Source organism: Photinus pyralis, unplaced genomic scaffold, assembly GCF_008802855.1.
Source record: "Photinus pyralis isolate 1611_PpyrPB1 unplaced genomic scaffold, Ppyr1.3 Ppyr1.4_LG1, whole genome shotgun sequence".
In the NCBI taxonomy this organism is placed as follows: Eukaryota; Metazoa; Arthropoda; class Insecta; order Coleoptera; family Lampyridae; genus Photinus; species Photinus pyralis.
The window spans coordinates 24,580,864-24,601,241 of NW_022170249.1; the positions used below are offsets into that span (position 1 = coordinate 24,580,864).

Here is a 20,378-nt window from a genome sequence, read left to right on the forward strand (position 1 = left end):
TAAGAATACAACGATTTCCAGCACAAAAAACCGAAGTTGGAAACTGTTGGTTTCAACAGGATGGTGCACCCGTGCACAACGCTCTAATCGTGCGAGAATACCATCGGACAAATTTTCTATCTTTCAGGAAATTTGTTCCTCCTCTCCCCCTTTCTTCCACCACGTATTAAATCCAGCCATGGGAGTTATGTAACGCATTGCAAAAAAATACTATTACAAAAACGGCCATTGAAAGGAAGATTAAATTAGCTAACATTTTCGTAGGAATAATTAGAAAATTGTCTCATGTAGGTACTTAAAAATGCACATGCTTGTAAAGTGTGTAAAATAAACCAGCGTGAATGCAACTAATATTGCGCCGTTTGTCCGGTCTCTATTTCGCAATTCGACCTAAATGGCTGACAGGACAAGGCTGTCAGCGTGCACTGGTGACCACGGGTCATCAGGTTAATGTTAGCGTATACATAGCAAACAATGCATTACAATGTAGGTGTCTGGAGTACTAAACGATTATTTCCATACCACACCATTGCAAATGAGCCATAATTTTTCAGGCACACATTTCAAATAGCTGTTCTGTCCATGCACGTTGCTTCTTTGCATGAAAAATTTAATACGAAGAGCAACAGCTTGCTTTTTTCTACTCACAAATCCTCAGAATCTTTCAAGGAACCTAAGCAATTCTAATTCTAAAATGTGGCGTACACAAAGAGACCTTAATTGAATCGTGTTGTATGTACGAAGGTTCAACTCAGGAATACAATCAAGCACTTACACATGGACGAGCACTTACGAAATTGCTCACATTGAATGTCAAAATCTTAATGACCAAACGAACTTCGGTGTTAATTCTCTATAAAAACTGGGTCAACCTTTCAATTCATTTGGAAGTACTTTTCAAGTGATTTAATTCGTTTACTTGCAATTTATGCCGCTACTTTACACCTACCTACCCACCTATTTACGCCACGCCGAGACATCCTTTTTCGCGAAGTTGTTAATTAAATTCGGCAAAGGTCTCTTTAAAGTGTTTGTAGAATAATTAGACCGTGTGTAGTCAAGTGGACGATTGACCTAGACTTTTTCCGAATCTGCAGAATGGCAGAGATTCAAGACGCACGTGAAAATAATATTCTGGCCCGAGTGGTTTAAATCTTCTATCTGGTGTTACTTGCTTTAGAATCGAAGGGGGTTGTTCTCGTCAAACAACAAACATATCACGAGGGCTCGCAAGAGGGTGTTTTATTAGAAGAACAGGGCATGTTGTTCTATCAACAAAAGATTAAGGAAGGGTATTAAAAAAATCCGAAGATGTATAGGATCTAGTTTCCTTTAAAACCAAAGGGGCCCATTTTGTGCAGGTGTCATTTGATTCGACAGTGCCCCGTTAGTACACCTATCAATAGGTAGAAATCATTCCTACTGAGTTTCAGCAGGTTCTTGGAGTAGAGTTTTGGCTTGCCTCCAATCTTTAATTAAATTAATTAAATAATTAAAATTATTCGTATATCCAAAACGTAGTTTGGGTAGATTTATGACAAAAAAATTGGTCCTCAGATAAAGCGCCAATTTTAAATATCCCATCAAGATCAAAATCGATACGTTACCTGAACTACACCTTTAAATCAATAAATTCTGTAAAATGCTTTATTTGATGCTAACGTTATAGGTTAACTGCAAAATGTATGTTAAATCAATACACAATTTAAATTGATATTCTAATGATAAACTCAATTATAATGTACCCCCAAAGTCATACGCGCAAACGATGTAACGTGGGATGGGAAGTAAGTAGGTCGACCACAATACCTCTTCTAAGCTGCTCGATTGGTGTTGAAAATTTGCTTCTACCCGTTGATCAATTGTTGATGTGTATGGAAAAGCATTCTTGGAACAATATTTAGCACTTTTTCCACAAAATATATAGACACCACACTAAGATAGAGGGTATAAATACAAGTGCATTCGCGCTCGAAAGTATTTATACGGGCAGCTTAGACGCGGAACCTGCACTAGTTTGTTTCGCGCATCCAAACCGTGCGTTACCAAGCGAATCGTATTTTTGGCGATACTTGAAAGACCGAAAATTAGCACATTTTGATACATGTTGAAATAATTGTATTTAACCATTAAGACATATTCTGTCTTCTAAATTGTCAACATTTTTCTTCACGTGATTATTAACGCATTAACTCTACATCTATCTTACCCCTATTCTCTAGAATTCGCTTATAATTTAACGCAATGGTTTAATACATTAGATATGGACATCAGTAAGTACACTTTCAAAAGACTTAGAACTCGCATTTTTTCGAAGTCGTTACGGCAATAATAATAAGAGCATTATTCAATTTTGTTTCTTATATATCTATTGTTAATAGTTTTGTTTTACTTACTAACGGTGCTGGAATCATTACGAGTTAGATGGAAGAGCAGGGGTAGACCTTCTACTCACGAATCTCGCCCTTAGCAGTGTATTTTTCGTGGCTAGCTAAAACAAAACAAATAAAGACTGTTATTATTATTATTAAATGCGTACCATAATATGTAAATAAAAATACTCGTTTACAAAATGTATAATACAAAAATGTATACAGTCCATCATTGTGAATGTATATGCACAATTGTAACACCGCACGAAAGATTGTACCAAGTTGCAAAATACTTTGCAAAACAAGAGTACAACACGCCAACAAAACAGCACGCACGTTTAGCATTTAATCTAAAATTAAATCACATAATAATGTAGGTAACATGAAAAGTAAAAATAGAATGTTAAAAAAATCTATTGTGAGGTTTTTTAATGGTTAGTTAACCTTGCTTGTAAATATTGTTTTGTCGTTAATTAATTTTAATTGAGTTATTTTTTTATTGCTTCTTTGTAAACTTTTGTGCATTTCAAAGTAATTGATCGTAAAAGCTAGTTATTAACATAGTAATAATTCAAGCAAAATTTATACTGTCAGGCAAGGTTTAATGCTTGGACAAACTTATGATCGATTAGTAGGGGTGAAGATTTTGACTAATACCAGAAGATGTTTTTGTATATTTATTTTATGAATTTTTGTCTTTGAGATAGGCGAAACCAAGTAAATCAAGTACAAAATGTTTTGCTCTAAAAAGCTCTCTCCCGACAACGAAGCATACATGTGACAAGAGACGCTTTATCCACACGGTTGCAGAGAAGCTCCGGGCAAGAACACTCTCCACCTCGGAGTCTGAAAGGCTGGAATAATTATAATAAATTGGAGACTAATTTTGCACTCATCAGGAGGGATGTAGGAGAATAAATTGGATACATCAAATGAAGTTAAAGAGTAGGATTCTGGGAGAGCTTAATTTGTGAATGTGGTTAGTTAACTGGTGTGAATTTTTGATGGTAAAGATAGGGGTAAAATTTAAGAAACGGGTCAAGGTGTGGTTAAACAACTGGTGATTTTGGATTCCAGAAACTTACCACTGGTCGAAACCATGGTTTGCCAATGAAGTCCAAGACCTTATCTACATAATCTGCTTTATCTAAGACGACACAACAGTTGGCAGCATTTTGGCAGTCTCTCATTGAACAAATTGTTTATTTACACGAATTTATTTGTAACCGTAAAATTCCTTAATTGATTTCAACTTTCGACTGTAGGCTCGAAACGCCGAAACCAGGGGCGAGTTATCTATCTTGAGGCAAGATTACGCTAATCAAAACAAAGGATAATCATAATATAGACACTGTTCTGTGAAGAATTTGGCAGCTGATTAATTGTAGAAAAGTCATTTCACACATGATTAATTAGGAAATAACGAATCTTCCATATCTTATGGCCAATTGCATTCTGTCTTCTTCGCAATGAGTTTCATAGATCTGTATTACTCATCCAGAAATCGCGCAGATCTCATTTATTATGAACATTAACAACGCTATGAAACTATAAAATGGTACGGTTTTGTTAATCTCAAGATGAATCCCAAGAGAATACATCGTCGAGTCTAAGCAGGTATACGAAACGAAAGGGAATTGTGAAGTAGTCATTAAATACGCCATTGTGAAGTGAACGCAATAATTACTCGTTAAAACAAGGACCTTCAGAATGCTACGGCCCTTAGAGGACTTACAAGCATATTTAAGTATCTGCTCTGCAAAAAAGAATGTTAAAAGAAGGTGTTTTTTTAAGGTAAAGTCGTATAAAATAGAATGCTTCATGTCAAAGATATGCAATAGTAATTATGCTTTATTATTATTTATAGATTGACTGATAATATATAAATATCCACCTGTTAACACAAATGTTTTTCAGACCGAATCATATTATGCAAGACGCAAATTGCACGTACCGTATGCACACATCTCAAATCATAAAATATCTATACAATTATTAATTACTGTCTTTCATACGGTTGTCTCAATAGACATTTCGATCCCAAACGGATTGATGGATTAGGTAATGAATGTCTATACTGCTGCCTGGAAACATACGTAATGTAAATTTCCTTTTGTTTTATCTGTTGCGTTGAAGATGTTATTACGAATGATCTTTCCAGTTTTCTTTTCTTGAGGAAATGGAAATCTAAAAAAGGCAGTGTATAAACCTTCCTTTTTTACCAAAAATGGACTACACCAAAATTTCTCGGGAAAACACTTTTTCTTATTAATTTTGGTGCGTAGAATCCAAAACAATTCGTACTTTTTCGATCAGACTTCTCAATCAAAAGTTATAGACTAGAAACCAATTTCGAAAGAAAATTCAAAGGGCTGTAACTTTTGAACTAGTAGCCCAATCTTGGAACTGTTTGAAATTATGGATTCTACAGGCCACATTCTATAGGAAAATGTTTTTTTTTCCCGGTTGATCTGAGACAATTTTTTTTCGAAAAAAAAGGCAGTGTACAACCTTCCTCTTTTACCAAAAATCGACTACACCAAAATTTCTCGGGAAAACACTTTTTCGTATTCATTTTGGTGCGTAGAATCCAAAACAATTCGTACTTTTTCGATTAGACAGCTCAATCAAAAGTTATAGACTAGAAACCAATTTCGAAAGAAAATTCAATAGGCTGTAACTTTTGAACTAGTAGCCCAACCTTGGAAATGTTTGAAATTATGGATTCTACAGGCCACATTCTATAAGAAAATTTTTTTCCGGGTCGATCTGAGACAATTTTTTCTTCGGGGCAAAAAAAAGGTAGTGTATAACCTTCCTTTTTTTTACCAAAAATCGACTACACCAAAATTTCTCGGGAAAACACTTTTTCGTATTAATTTTGGTGCGTAGAATCCAAAACAATTCGAACTTTCTCGATCAGACTTCTCAATCAAAAGTTATAGACTAGAAACCAATTTCGAAAGAAAATTCAAAAGGCTGTAACTTTTGAACTAGTAGCTCAATCTAGGAAATGTTTGAAATTATGGATTCTACAGGCCACATTCCATAAGAAACTGTTTTTTCCCGGTCGATCTGAGACAATTTTTTTCGGGGCAAAAAAAAGGCAGTGTAAACCCTCAGATCACAGAATTTTTGTGTGAATGCCAATGTAGAAGAGTTTTCGTTTACCATGACTTCTGATGTACCTACTCCCAATATTGTAATCAACGGGGTTAAGAGGCTACCTGTAACTTGCAAATACGTTATCGTACTTTTGGAAGTATGGGCTGGTGCACCATCTTGTTGAGTGGTCCTCTTTTCCACGAAGTATGTCATCCCCTTTGGTTTCCAATTTGATATTTAAACACAGTTCTTTTTTTGCAACACATTAAGTATTCGAAAAATGTGGATCTCTTAAAAAATAAAACTTGACACCCTTGCGTTGAAAATATGTCAGCGTATCAAATTTTTATATCTCATATTAAAATACCTAAGTACATAATATTGACATTTACTATACACGTATCAATTAATCGGTAGCGGTCTTTCAATTTAATGGCTTTCATTCAGTTAGTTCCATCGCCATAATTATAAATATTTATATAAATATTGTAGGTATGTAGGTGGACAGCATTAGTGAATATATAATGCCCAGTTTAAATTAATTTGATCGGTTTGCCAAAAAAATCTCGTTTAATTAATGAAAGTAAACTAATCCTAGCGTTTTGTGAAACGCCGCTTTGTTGTAATGACCTTTCAGAGATCGTTTTGTAACAATTTAAAAATCGTGGATGGATTGTCCATTACCTACTGTTATTTGCCAGTGCCCTTGAAAGGCGCCCATTTCGAAATTTTGATTGTTGCATGTAAGACAGGTGCTCGTCCTCAGCAGTGTTGACAATCAGACCGTATCTAATTTTTCATTCGTAATGGCTACATTAATTGCTATAAGTATTCGCTTTTATGTGTAATTAAACCATTACATGCAAATAAACCGAGATTAACGAAGCCATTTGGAATTTCTATAAACGCTTTGTGGAGGAAATCGATTATTTTCTTATTAAATTTCAAGTTCGAAGGGAGTGTTAACATCAAAATTTATGCAAAAATAGGTCCAGTAAGAATAGAAGCGTATAGATGTAACGGATCTTCCTTTAGGATCCGTTTATTATTAATATTTAAAATGGTGTTAATTTATTTTTATTATCGTTGACAATTGTGTATAAAAAAACCGCACCTTGACAGCAGCAAAAGTTACGTATAACTTTTAAGTAGCAAATGCACCAGTGGTTATTTAATTTATTTATTTTCTAATCAATTATCGCGTTATTCATTTCTCATATGACTATAGTTTGAGATTTGTTAATAATGGATTGGTTTGGTGAATTTCTTGTTCGTTAAATTGTTCTGCCGAATTACACTCGAGGTTTGTATTTAGACCGAGTAAATTTGCGTTGAAATTCAAATGTTTCCTTTAGCAATTTGACTCGAATTGGCTCACCTCAAACGATTTTGTCTTTATATATTCTACTCTAGAGTGTAGTTGCAATTTTTATTCTTATACCAAAGAGTACGTTATATACTCTTTGCTTATACACACTTACATTATACAGGGTGTCCATTATGTATGGAATAGAGTATATATCTCGGTAAATACCGACTGTATACAAATTTGTTCTATATAAAAGTTGTTTAACATTTTATTTCCCAAAATAAGGCATCGTGCAGTTGTTTTTATTTCAGAAAACAAATGAGTAACGGAAAACAATTGAATTTTTAAATGGCAGTGCATCTTTCATTATGCTCATTTGATAGAGATTTTTTTTCTTTTCGATGATATAACATGTCAGTACCCTTATTCAAGGACATAACCTAACCCAAAAAGCTTGAAATTTCTTCTACACGGGTGCTAACGTGTTACGTCATTTCAAAGAGAAAAAATATCTCTATCATATGAGCCTAATGAAATTGTGCATTGCTATTTAAAAAAATTCAATTGTTTTTCGTTATTCATTTGTTTTCTGAAATAAAAACAATGGAATGCTGCCTTATTATGGAAAATAAAATCTTAAACAACTTTCATATAGAAAAAATGTATAGGTATACAGTCGATATTTACCGAGATATATATTATATTCCATACATAATGGGCAATGGGCACCCTGTATATAGGCTGTTTCACACAAACCGTTACCTAAGTTTTTAGACTTCCATTAATAATTTAAATCTGAAAAATTTGCACACCAATATCGTTTTTCATGATCTATCTAAAGAAAATATTATCATGATCGTTTGCTATCGGTTACACCGGATGTGGATAGCAACTTTCTTATTTTAAATAGAACATCCTATATATTATTTCATTTTCGACATCTACATAAAAATCTACGTCGTTTGATACATTTCCCTATACCTAGCGTCAAAGGTTTTCAAGTTATGCATTTTTCAAAATCTTTGAAGTTTGACTGATTTTCTTTACCGCCCTGTACCTATAGCTCCGTTGACTCGAACTTAAAAAAAGTCTTCCAAAATCAACAATACTGACGTGATGCTACATGCGAATAAATTAAATTTTCACCGCCCTTCTACAGGGTGTTTTAAAATTAATATCTTCAAACCTTAAAAAGTTACTTTTTTCAAATGAAGCCTGTTTTATTTTTTTGCACTTTCAAAAATGGATTTTATGTTCCTTTGTGGCAGGAACAACACCCCCGTTACAAGTCGGTATTCGGACACCGTTAATGACAGACTAACGCACTGCCATTCACCAATCGGTACGGTTCACTTTGGGCCTTTGGTGATAGGACTGCACTGTTCGGAAGGGTAAGTTACAAAAGGTAATTTTGAAGCAAGGGGGATGTTTAGGTGAGAGTCCCGGAAGAGGGTCTCTTTTAGTCGCCTTTTACGACAAGCAGAGATTACCGTGGATTAATTCTATCCCCGATTCCACAGGGGGGGCCCGATTCCAAGCCGATTTAAATAAAATTGTTATACATAAAAAAGCAAAATATCTTAAATAATTGAAAAACAAGTAAAATGTAACTTGTTCTTCACAAAGGCACAAAGGCAAAATAAATAAAGCAACAAAAAAACTTAAAAATCTTCTAACAGGAACTTTGGTGTAACAATTTCTGGATGTTATGGATGAAGGCGTAGGTATTGCGTCCTTGAGCGGACAAGTTCCACGACCGCTGCAATTCACCCAGGGCTAAAGTCCTTATGTGACGCTTAGCGGTCGAAAAGGAAGGGAAGGCGTGAGTAGAAATGGGGTCGTTTAACAGGATGCAGGTGCCAATCCTGCTTAGGATACTGCTGCAGTAAATTTTTATTTTATTACAATGACTATTTCATTTGCCTCATTCCGAATATACATACGTAAAGCAGTATGTATGATCCTATTCTATTTACATCTGAAATACAATTCCATTTCTGACCGCGATTACTACTTTATATTGTTAATTGCCATTCAGCTTCCTTACGGATACTTGAAAAAGTTAATTGCCTGGCAATGCGTAAAATTCATACCTACATTTAGATCATGCCTTCTTTCAAATTCCTGTATAAGGAAACCCATTATCATGGGTACTTCAATTAGGCTTTGTTGAACTTTTCGCCTCAAGGTATAAAGGGAGGAGACATTTATTTATTAACAAAACTGTTTTTATTTATTTAGTAATTACATAATAAAAACTCTCCTCTAAAATGCCATGGAAAAATGCGTTACTAAAACTAATAAAAATCGAATCTAAATAAAAATTGACACAATTTCCAGTTGGAAATCGAAGGAGAATATTATTTATTTGTGTAAGTAAGAAAACCTTTTCTGTCAATAAATATCACGATATTAGTTTAAACGATGGTAAAATAGGTTATTTTATTTAAATGCAACAAAAGTTTGTTTCTTAATCAATGACAATTAACTCAACTATACCACTTTCTAAATCAAAGATACCAGATTAGAGAACTTTTTATAATAAAATCCAATTTCGTGCAGCTTGTTTTTTTAAACTATTTACTCCATTGTTTTGCATTGAATGTTTGTTGTTCACGCTCTAATGTAAATAATGAATTAAGTTTAAATTGATCCTGCAGGCAATTTAGTTATTTACTGAAAATGCAATTGATGGGTGTCGATAAATGTTAAACTGTTCGTATTCGTATATTACCTAACCGTAAAAGATATGAATACTAAACTATGGCTGCAAGTCAGAAAAAAAGTGTGTCGTAAATCATTCGTTTCTGTTGGCATATATGCAATAAAGTGATGCAAATATTGTTTCTGCACTGAAATTAGGATGCAAGAAATATAGTTTATTAGTGGACCGGGGACGTAGTTTTGAATTTAAAAGAAGATCTAGCCTTTGTTTAGCAAGTACTTCGGAAATCCATAGTTTGGTTCCAAAGGGAATATCTAAAATTTAAATTTAAAAACTAGATTTAAAGAATATAATAAATTTCGCGTCGCTTCCACAAAAATTAACATCATGTTGCTCTCTCTTTATATTTGCATCAAATTTGTAAATAATTACATCATTATAACAATCAAAGAATTATTTACTATTTATTTAATTATTAAATAAAAAAAGGTGGACCTTCAAGACTAAATTGTTTTGTAACGGTAGAATCGTAGATTAAATTTATTATAATAAAGCAGCGATTGTTGATGGTTATAATGACCTACTAAATTTTAAATCATTCATAGTTGTAGTCGTAGAAAAATGAGAGGTATGCAGTTGTCTTCATTTAATATTTTTATAAACAGCGTGAAAAACCGTGACATTTCCAATTATTTTTAAATGATTGCACAATTTATTGACAAAATTATGGTCAGCCCGTAAACTTTTACACTATAGTTAGGTGTTTATCGCAAGTACAATGAAAAATTAGAATCGATCTAATAATTACATAATAGTTTGCTTAAGTGCATTTAAATTAAACGAAAACTACATCTGAAAAAGGTAATTGAGGTAATCATAATCTACGGGCAAAAGTGGAGCAAGAACGATTATAAACAAATTAATTGCTAAATTATACAGGAAACTTTTTGTTTAATTAAGTAATTTTCATTTTTATTGGAAGAACTGCTATCCTCTTATTTGAGTCCAACATTTTTGCTGGATATTTAGGGAGGTGACCTCACCCTATGAGGGGTCATTTTTATATTCCCGCACTAGACTGTTTTGAATTTTGATGCAATTTTTTATTATGCTGTTTTTTAATCACATATGCCATAGTAACTTATGTGGTAATTTACAAAGCAATTGCAACATTATTAATTTTATTATCTGTCAGTTTGTGTCGTTGCAGTCAAACTTATTGAAACATGGCCGACGATCCCTCTGTTGACGTGTCACTTCAGAGTTCAGAAGTTGAAAAAACCAAGTGTTTGAATCCAAGAGTAAAGAACCGACAATTAGCAGTTTCACTAGGAGTTTCAGAAACGACTCTAGTTGTACAAATAACTATTTCTGAAACTACTTTAGAAGCAACTACTTTCGTCTCCAAAAAGAGTGAATGAAATGTGATTTTCCTCTCTAGTGAGGAAAGTGAAAAACAATTGCTGCGTTAATGTTAATAATGACATTTAGAATTGAAACATATTCGTACCTAGATTGCTATGTGTCAAACTTCATTATTTGCATACGATAATTTTTCAATGTTGATTGTAGTGTCAGAAAAAATAATGTGTAAAACTTGAGAAGAAAGTGTTTTTCAACTCTCGGTCTTTGAACTCGAGTTGAAAAACTCCACTTTCTTCTCTAGTTGTACAAATAGCTATATATACCGAAAACCTTCGTTTTTTTATTTTGAGAAGCTTTGTTATTTTGATCGGCTGTTTTAATATTGGGTCTAAAAATTCGTTTCACCAGCCAAATTCGTAAAACAGCGTTCAAAATCCAAAATCTGCGTCAGTCTTTTAGTTTTAGTTTTAGATTCGCACCTGAAAATTCTTAACATACTAACGTATTACAGTTCGATTTATTTTTATTGTACAGGGTGTAATACACATACCTACAATTAATTTTCTTTTAGCACCTGACCTGACCTGTCATTCATCATACAGTGAGTTTATTTCATTTATAAATAAAGTTGGATGTTTCCTATCAGTGCGAAGTATGTTTTTGCGAATGAATGTGGTTTAAATATTTCCTTTACATGATTGTTTCGCCTCAAACCCCCATTTACTCATATGTTATGCTATTGCAGCAAACGGGCACCTTACGGAAAATACGAACGCTTCCGATTGATCGTTCTCGAATATTCTAGAATGTTTCTCGAACAAATACCTACGTCATATTTCCCGAAAATAATGCATCCACTTATCGCCGATTATGGCGTCTATCGGGATTTCTAGAATATTCGCTACAATTCGTTAAACTGGGAAATAGACTAAGGTAGTAGTACACTAATTCACAATGAAATGACGTTAAAACAAAATAAACCCCTAAAACGAAGAATGCAAGTAAAAATGAAGTTAGATAGGCAAGTATCGATTAATTTGTGCTTGACCGCAAATAGTGACAATGTGAATTTTAGTTATATGAATTTTAAAGAGACAAAAAATAACATAATGCAAAGTTTCGTTAAATTACTAAAGGAATTGATGTAGATTTTAGCCGTGATAACCAGGAATCTTCCCTCAGAGATGTTGCAGTAGTTAACGATACGATTGCAAACCATCTACATTACAAATAAGTAGGTAGGTACTTTTATTTTTAATTCAAGTTTATAGGTCGATTCACGTAACAATTAAATCGTGACAACCACTCTTGGGGTTAAATTGGGAAACTTGACATTGGCGATTGCAAGATCTTTCAGTTTCATTATACATTTAAAATCGATGGTCAATCGTCGACAGGCTATCAATAAAATTGATTCTGAGAATACAAAGAATTCTACTGGTTCAAATTGCCTCTATCTACAAGTACCTAATGAGAGCTTAATCACGACGAATTTAAATGCCAATTTCTGGCACTGAGTGTCAATCTTATTTACCCTATGAATTTACTCTCATTAGAGGTCACACGAGATTAATTGCGTTTGTTTAGAAGACCGACCTTCGAGTATTGTTACTTGTGTGGTAATTAACGCTCTTACATGCATCTCTGCTTATTTATTAGACACAGAATGGAAATGGGTAATAAGAAGTGTCTTGCAGGTGTTTATTAAGTATCATAATTAAGTGATACAAGTCGGTTATGAACAACGACGATGTGAAATAGTAGCTACAAATAATAGAACACCAAGAAACGCCATCTGCCCTTGTACTCATTCCCTGACAACGTTTAAAAATTGTGGAAGTTGAGACTGTTGTGCAAGAAAAACGATGGGTAATGTCCAAGAATGTGCATTTATTTATATGCAAGTATAGGTATTTGCATAACTGACCTTACTACATTGTGTAATACACACCACACATTTATGCGTTTATTGTAAACACAGTTGTTAAGTAGGTATGTGTGTAATTATTAGCCGTAGGTACAACAATAGGATGTTATAGTCAACATAATCCAGAATTTATTAAACGGAGTGAGTAGTTAGTAGGTTTAGCTCTAGCTTAAACACACTGGTGATCTTTTACATAAGGAATGGAATTGTGTACCTACCTACTGAATAGTTGACAAGTAACACCCTTGTTATTTGTTTACTGGTAGACGAAAAGCTTTGGAGGACCATGACTCGTGAATAGAAAAACTTACACTTGCTCAGTATTTTTTGTATGATGAACAACAGACAACATGGGAGAAAACAGAGAAAAGGACAAAGTAGTAGAAACGAGAAACGACTGGAGGGGGTATGAAAGGACACGAAAAGGGAAAGTTATGAAAGCACTGGATCGAAGCAGCGATATGGTAGGAATTTAAGGGCAGGAAAATGTAGAAGGATGTTAATGAGACAGAACATAGTGGTAAGGGTGCTTCGTCAAAAAAGAACAACTTTTTTTTACAGTTATAGAAAAAAAGACGCTTTCAACACGTTATATATAACTCTCGCCAGGAAAGATTGCCGGTCACAGAACACTTGATCCCGATCTATAATCTCTGTTTTTCGTAAGGTACTAGCGACTTCCGAGATAGTATCGTGTCAATGTTGAACGAAAAGACTTTTTGTTCAACATTAGCACGATCCTATTCCAGAAGTCGCTCGTATCTTAATAAAAACAAACATTGTAAATCGACACAAGGTGTGCTGTGACCGGCAATCTTTCCTGGCGAGAGTTATACATTATATACGAAATTGTTTTGCATAGTCATCCTTAATGACACACTGAATAACATTATGGACATTCGCAATTTACTGTCACTCAAAAATTGAGCTGAGCAGCAGTCGCACGTTCAGCGGCTTCGTCTCGCGGCTAGAGCAAGCACCTGTCGCATCGGTACAAGATGGACTTCGACGAGGATCTGCTGCTTTTCGCATTTCTTGTATTTAAAAAAAAACAGAGTCGGAAAAAATGTCAAAAACGGTATTGGGTACAACCCAAAACACTAGAGACAGTAATGGACTTCATCATACAGATTAGTACTACGGTACATCCGTAGATCAAAATGAATGTAATATTTCACTTAGAGCTGGGCAGTATTCGATTTTGTAAATAGGTACTTTTTAGTATTCAAATCCTTTAAAGTATTCAAATACTTTGTAATTAAATACTATTATGGAAGCAGTATTTGTTTTTGTAACTCAAATACTTTCAAAAATATTCAGTATTCGAGTACTTCGCAAAGTATTTGGATACTTCGTAAAGTATTCGAATACTTCGCAAGGTATTTGAATACTTTGAGAAGTATTCGAATACTTCGCATAGTATTTGAATACTTAACCTTCCTTTTTTTACCAAAAATCGTCTACACCAAAATTTCTCGGGAAAACACTTTTTCTTATTAATTTTGGTGCGTAGAATCCAAAACAATTCGTACTTTTTCGAGATTTTTCAATCAAAAATTATAGACTAGAAACCAATTTCGAAAGAAAATTCAAAGGGCTGAAACTTTTGAAATAGTAGCCCAATCTTGGAACTGTTTAAAATTATGGATTCTACAGGCCACATTCTATAAAATAGAAAAGTGTTAGTTTTCTAGTGAGTGTAAATGTTTGAATTCACGAGTGAGCGCAGCTCACGAGTGGATCAAATTTGCACGAGCATAGAAATTCACTTTTCTTACGTGTACATCATGCTATTTTTTCGTGTAGTTTACAAAAATAACTCTTGTAACGTTTTCTTTTGATATCGAAGAATAATTTATTATAATATCAAAGTATGTTGAGCATTTGTTGATATGGTAACAAAACATACGAACAAGTAAATAATTTGTGCATAACGCTCATTTAAAATGAGTCAATCAAACGGGAATAATGAAGAAATTATACAATTGGTATTAGAACCAGAGTCAAGTTTATTACCCAAAAAGTCCAAAGTAAAGTACGAGAAATGATACCTACAGTTCTGTGACTGGAGGAATATAAAAAATGTGCTAGGGGCAAATGAAGATATTCTAATTGCGTACTTTGTTGGAACGGTTTGTATTACTCGTATTTATAAAATTTATTAGTACTGATTTTTAAATATTCTTAGGCAAAGAAACTTAAAGCTTGTACACTATGGTCACAATACTCGATGCTGAGAAGTACTCTACAAATATATGAAAATGTGGATATTTCTGTTTATAAAAAATTACTTGCTTACCTGAAACGTCAAAATGACGGTTATGTGGCAAAAAAATAGAGAGTTTTATCGATGGATAACGTAATAGTTATTTGTGTACCAAGGCCGTAAAAGTGATCTTTTTTGGCCGAAGCTGCTGTTTGTGGCCGAGGCGGTAGCCGAGGCCGCAATTCAGATGAGGCCTAACAAATCACTTTTGGCCAAGGTGCACACAACATTTTTTAGGCGATCATCATAAAAGAATTCAAAAATTTGCTCATAAACATATTTTTTCTGAAAATGATAGTTATCTTAGACAATTAAAAACAAAGCATTTCCTGTCATATGTAATATAGTATATTATATACCGCGGGACTGAAGTAGTACTTTTAATCCCGAAGGTAAAGTTTATGGCCCGACCGAAGGGAGGGCCATAATTTACCTGAGGGATTAAGACCACTACTTCAGTCGCAAGGTATATACGATATTTTTCGTACTTCCGAAACTGAAACACTTAATATGTATGGAGTTAGAGAAAGCGTTCTTTCAAAAAATCGCTGCTTAACAGGTTACCATGGGAACGTTGCGTTGATACGACAAACCCTATGCTATGGTAACAAAAATAATTTGGAAACTGTCATTGCTTTGGTCATAATTTTGGTGGTGGGTGACAAAGGTGTATTTGATATTAATCAAAAGCAGCCAAAATAGGTAAAGAATTGATACCACCGAAATCCAAAAAACTATATGAGCAGCAGTACGATGCGTTTAAAAAGTAGTGCAGCATACAAAATGTGGAACAACCTACTGAAATTGCCTTGTTAGTAATTTGATCCTTCCGGGATTTTCGTCCAAATTTAATCCCGGCGGGACAAAAAGTGACACTTCAGTACTTGTCATAAAGGAGTGAAGTTGTCACTTTAGTCTCGGAAGTACGAAAAATTATAATTAGCATTTTTGCGTGTGTTTTGTGCGTATCAAAATGGGTGATAGCGACAGTTCAGATACCCCAAATGAAATTTTGGAAGCTGTAAGCGTTGCGACCCTAAGTCATATATGATATAAGAGCAGGCGTTTGAGAGTAAAAGTACAATCGCAACTTCCTCCGTTGTACAAAATTTTAATAATGCAATAGGTCTTTCGTAACTGTGGCTTCCAAGACCTTATAGTTAACATGCTGTACAATTATTAGAAACCTGATTACCTACTTTGATGGTAGGTATAGGCAGCTACTTGTGTTCTCGGATAATTGCTGGTGATTCTTCGTATAATAATGTAAGCAATAACATCTTCCTCATGTTTTGGTTCAACACTTCAAAAAGGTCTGCAAGCAGCAAAGATTGAAACGTCAAACTATAATTTTAAATGTGAACATTGTGATTATGCAAAATAGTGTGAAATATTCCTACAAGTTCGAAAATGAAAAAAACGCACGTGGATGGCCCAATCCTTGATGGGGCTAGACCAGATAGACGCTTTGTATCAAACAGATTACTGTTTCTCACACATCAGTTTCAAATAATTAGGTACAGTTTGACAGATGTGTACAATAAAGTAAAGTTTGACAGAAGCGTACAATAAAGTTAAACTTTATAGCCGAAAAAGCGACCACAAAATCAACGTTTTTGTGATGATAGCCTAAAATAGTTATTTGTGTACCAAGGCCGTAAAAGTGATCTTTTTTGGCCGAAGCTGCTGTTTGTGGCCGAGGCGGCAGCCGAGGCCGCAATTCAGATGAGGCCAAACAAATCACTTTTGGCCAAGGTGCACACAACATTTTTTAGGCGATCATCAAAAAAGAATTCAATAATTTGCTCATAAACATATTTTTTCTGAAAATCATAGTTATCTTAGACAATTAAAAACAAATCATTTCCTGTCATATGTAATAAATTATAATTAGCATCTTTGCGTGTGTTTTGTGCGTATCAAAATGGGTGATAGCGACAGTTCAGATACGTACCTACCCAAAATGAAATTTTGGAAGCTGCAAGCGTTGCGACCCTATGTAATATAATTATGATATAAGAGCAGGCGTTTGAGAGTAAAATTACAATCGCAACTTCCTCCGCTGCACAAGATTGTAATAATGTCAAATGCAATAGGTCCTTCGTAACTGTGGCTTCCAAGATCTTATAGTTAACATGCTGTACAATTATTAGAAACCTGATTACCTACTTTGATGGTAGGTATAGGTAGCTACTTGTGTTTTAGGTTAATTGCTGGTGATTCTTCGTATAATAATGTAAGCAACAACATATTCCTCATGTTTTGGTTCTACACTTCAAAAAGGCCTGCAAGCACCAAAGACTGAAACGTCAAACTATAATTTTAAATGTGAACATTGTGATTATGCAAAATGGTGTGAAACATTCCTACAAGTCCGAAAATGAAAAAAACGCACTTGGATGGCCAAATCCTTGATGGGGCGAGGCGAGACCAGATAGACGCTTTGTATCAACCAGATTACTGTTTCTCAAACATCAGTTTCAAATAAGTACAGTTTGACAGATGTGTACAATAAAGTAAAGTTTGACAGAAGCGTACAATAAAGTGAAACTTTATGGCCGCAAAAGCGACCATAAAATCAACGTTTTTGTGATGATAGCCTAAAAAAGGAGTTTTCAGAAAAGTCTCCTGATGACAAGTTTCTGTTTATAAAGGTCGTGTTGGTAATTGCCCTGCACGGACCCTGTCGGGCGGAAGAATTACGGTTACTAAAAGTGGATGATGTAGAAGATTGCGGAAATATTTTGGTCATGACATTACACGACACAAAATCAAAGAAAAAACGAGCCTTCACAGTTACATCGGAGGATGAATTTATATTTTATAAACGTTGCGGTCGCTTTCCTCATCTTCTGGTGTAATATTTAATAACTCAACAAATTGTTCATTTATGATTTACAATAATAAACAAAACGAATGAAAAAAAGTGTTGCTAACTGAAATCGTGAAGAAAAGTGTTGCTAACAAGAAAAGTCTCACTTTTCTTCACGATTTTTGATTTAACAATGCGTCACTTTTCTATTAACTACACGATAAACACTTTTTCTTATTAATTTTGGTGCATAGAATCCGAAACAATTCGTACTTTTTCGATTAGATTTTTCAATGAAAAGTTATAGACTAGAAACCAATTTCGAAAGAAAATTCAAAGGGCTGTAACTTTTGAAATAGTAGCCCAATCTTGGAACTGTTTGAAATTATGGATTCTACAGGCCACATTCTATAAGAAAATGTTTTTTCCGCGTCGATCTGAGACAATTTTTATTGCGGGCCTTCCTTTTTTACCAAAAATCGACTGCACCAAAATTTCTCGGGAAAACACTTTTTCTTATTAATCTTATTAATAATAATAATAATACGCTTTTACTCCCCTTAAATTTGTATATAACAATAGAAATATAAAAAAAGCTAACCCGCATACAAAGTATAACTTGATTTTTTAAGTAGTATTAAGCCTTTTATATACTATTTTAAATTTTTAATGTATTTGAGTGACAAGTATTTGAATACTTTTTATAGTATTAGAATACTTTTGAAAGTATTCTGCCCAGCTCTGATTTCATTTGATAAACTACTACCTTCTTCAAGTGTATTTCAGAAACCGTAGGTAAGATATATTTCAGAAAACATTAACTGTAATTCACATTAGTTAATTGGATTTCAGAGTTAAATGTATTAGAATTACAATGAAAACGGGTCTCCAAGAATCCTCGAAACCACAAACGTGATTAAGAATATTACAATGTGTTCCTTGATTATAAGATAAGACCATTCTAACACTTTTAATCACTGATTAACCTTAAGGTTAAGCGCATGTAAAAGAAACGCTCGGGATAAACATTCGTTACCTTATAAAGAACTACACCTTGTATATCCATAACTATACTTATTAAAAATCTGATTGCTATGAATGGGGAAAGTATTCAAAAGAAGTAAAAACCAGACACTAACTAAAACGTGCCCCTGATTCGTACGTTGTGTACATTGAAAGTCTCATTTTTTTAATATTGGATCTAATTTATTAATTACAAAGTTAAAAATTTTTAAATATTCATAACAAATAATAAATTTCTTCCATGGGGATCGCAGTTGGAAGCGTCCCCATTATACTTGCCGCATTGCCACGTTGTATAGCAATACTGATTTTTTGTTTTAAATATATTTAAAACTAGTAGCTCGAGGTTCTCCAGTAATACTGGCAATACGTTTTCCTAAACACTCCACAAAATTACGAGCCTCTCTGCACCAAGGTCCCAAAGTCTCTACTGCGAAAGGTATAAAAAAATGGTTCTGTTCTATAATTGAACAATATTTCCTTATTTTTATACCTGCCGCAGATTCAGCTACTGCACCACCCGTTTTACTTGATAAATTAACATGGGATGGTGCTAGACTGTCGGTGCATGTGGCATCCCAAACTAGCATTTGTCCTTTGGTCCAAGGCACAAGGGTCATTCCATCAGGACGTTTATTGTCGTCACGTCTTAGGCCTACAGGTTCCAACATAGCAGGGTATTTTGCCGATGCAAGTGAACGATGTATTATTTCATTCAAAGATGAGTGTCGAGAATGTCGACCTGCGCTCATCGAGCAAGATAGTCCGTGTATTCCACTGCTGTCTACTTGCGTACCACAAATGCAAGTATGAGGAACGCAAATGTTTGTTCCAAGGCGTAAGCTGATGGAAATACGAAACGTATTGTTGTCCAATAACAATCCAATGGTTTTAGAGGGAAGTGTATTTAACCATATGTTAGATTCTGGAACCGCCGAAGCTTTATATCTCGCGATATCGAGTTCACTTGTCAGTGTCATAGATCTTACTACACGTTCAACGTTGATCAAGTCCCAATTTCTTTGAACGGAAGGTATAGATGGTATTGTTAGTTCTTCTTTATTAAAGCTATTGGAACTTTGCTGTAATGTTTTCCAGAAGTTCAAAGCTTCATCGTAAAAAGGAATATCAACCTTAACTGTTATAGATTTATGTAACATGTCACAAATAAGGTCGTAAACTCTATTTACTGAAGCCAAAAAAGCTGGTATTGCTAAATCACTTGCTTTCCTCACACCTAATCCACCGACATTGACAGGTAGGGATGTTAAAATCCATTTTTGCTCTGATAAAGTTGTGTTTAGTAACGTTTCTAGAGTTGATCTGATTTCAAATCAAAAGAGTGCAGGATTTCCTCAAAATTCCACGTCGGGGTAGTGCGTAGAAGATATGTTAATCTTGGTATAGCAAAATTGAAAGTGTACGATGTGTTGCCTATAATACGTTGAAACAAAAATATAGTACGATTATATACGAGGATAGTTTGATAAGTCTTCTGTTAATAAGTAAATTAAAACAGTCGGAGGAGAGTCCT

General features: G+C 34.2%; 1 protein-coding gene across 1 annotated transcript in view; it reads right to left on the reverse strand.

The window, feature by feature from the left end:
- LOC116159788 overlaps positions 1–2,743 on the reverse strand; it is a gene marked incomplete at its 3' end in the record, with an annotated part of 46,187 nt that extends 43,444 nt beyond the window's left edge. Inside the window, 2 exon segments of the mRNA XM_031472866.1 lie at positions 2,397–2,491; positions 2,540–2,743.
- Positions 2,744–20,378: the final 17,635 nt, after the last annotated feature.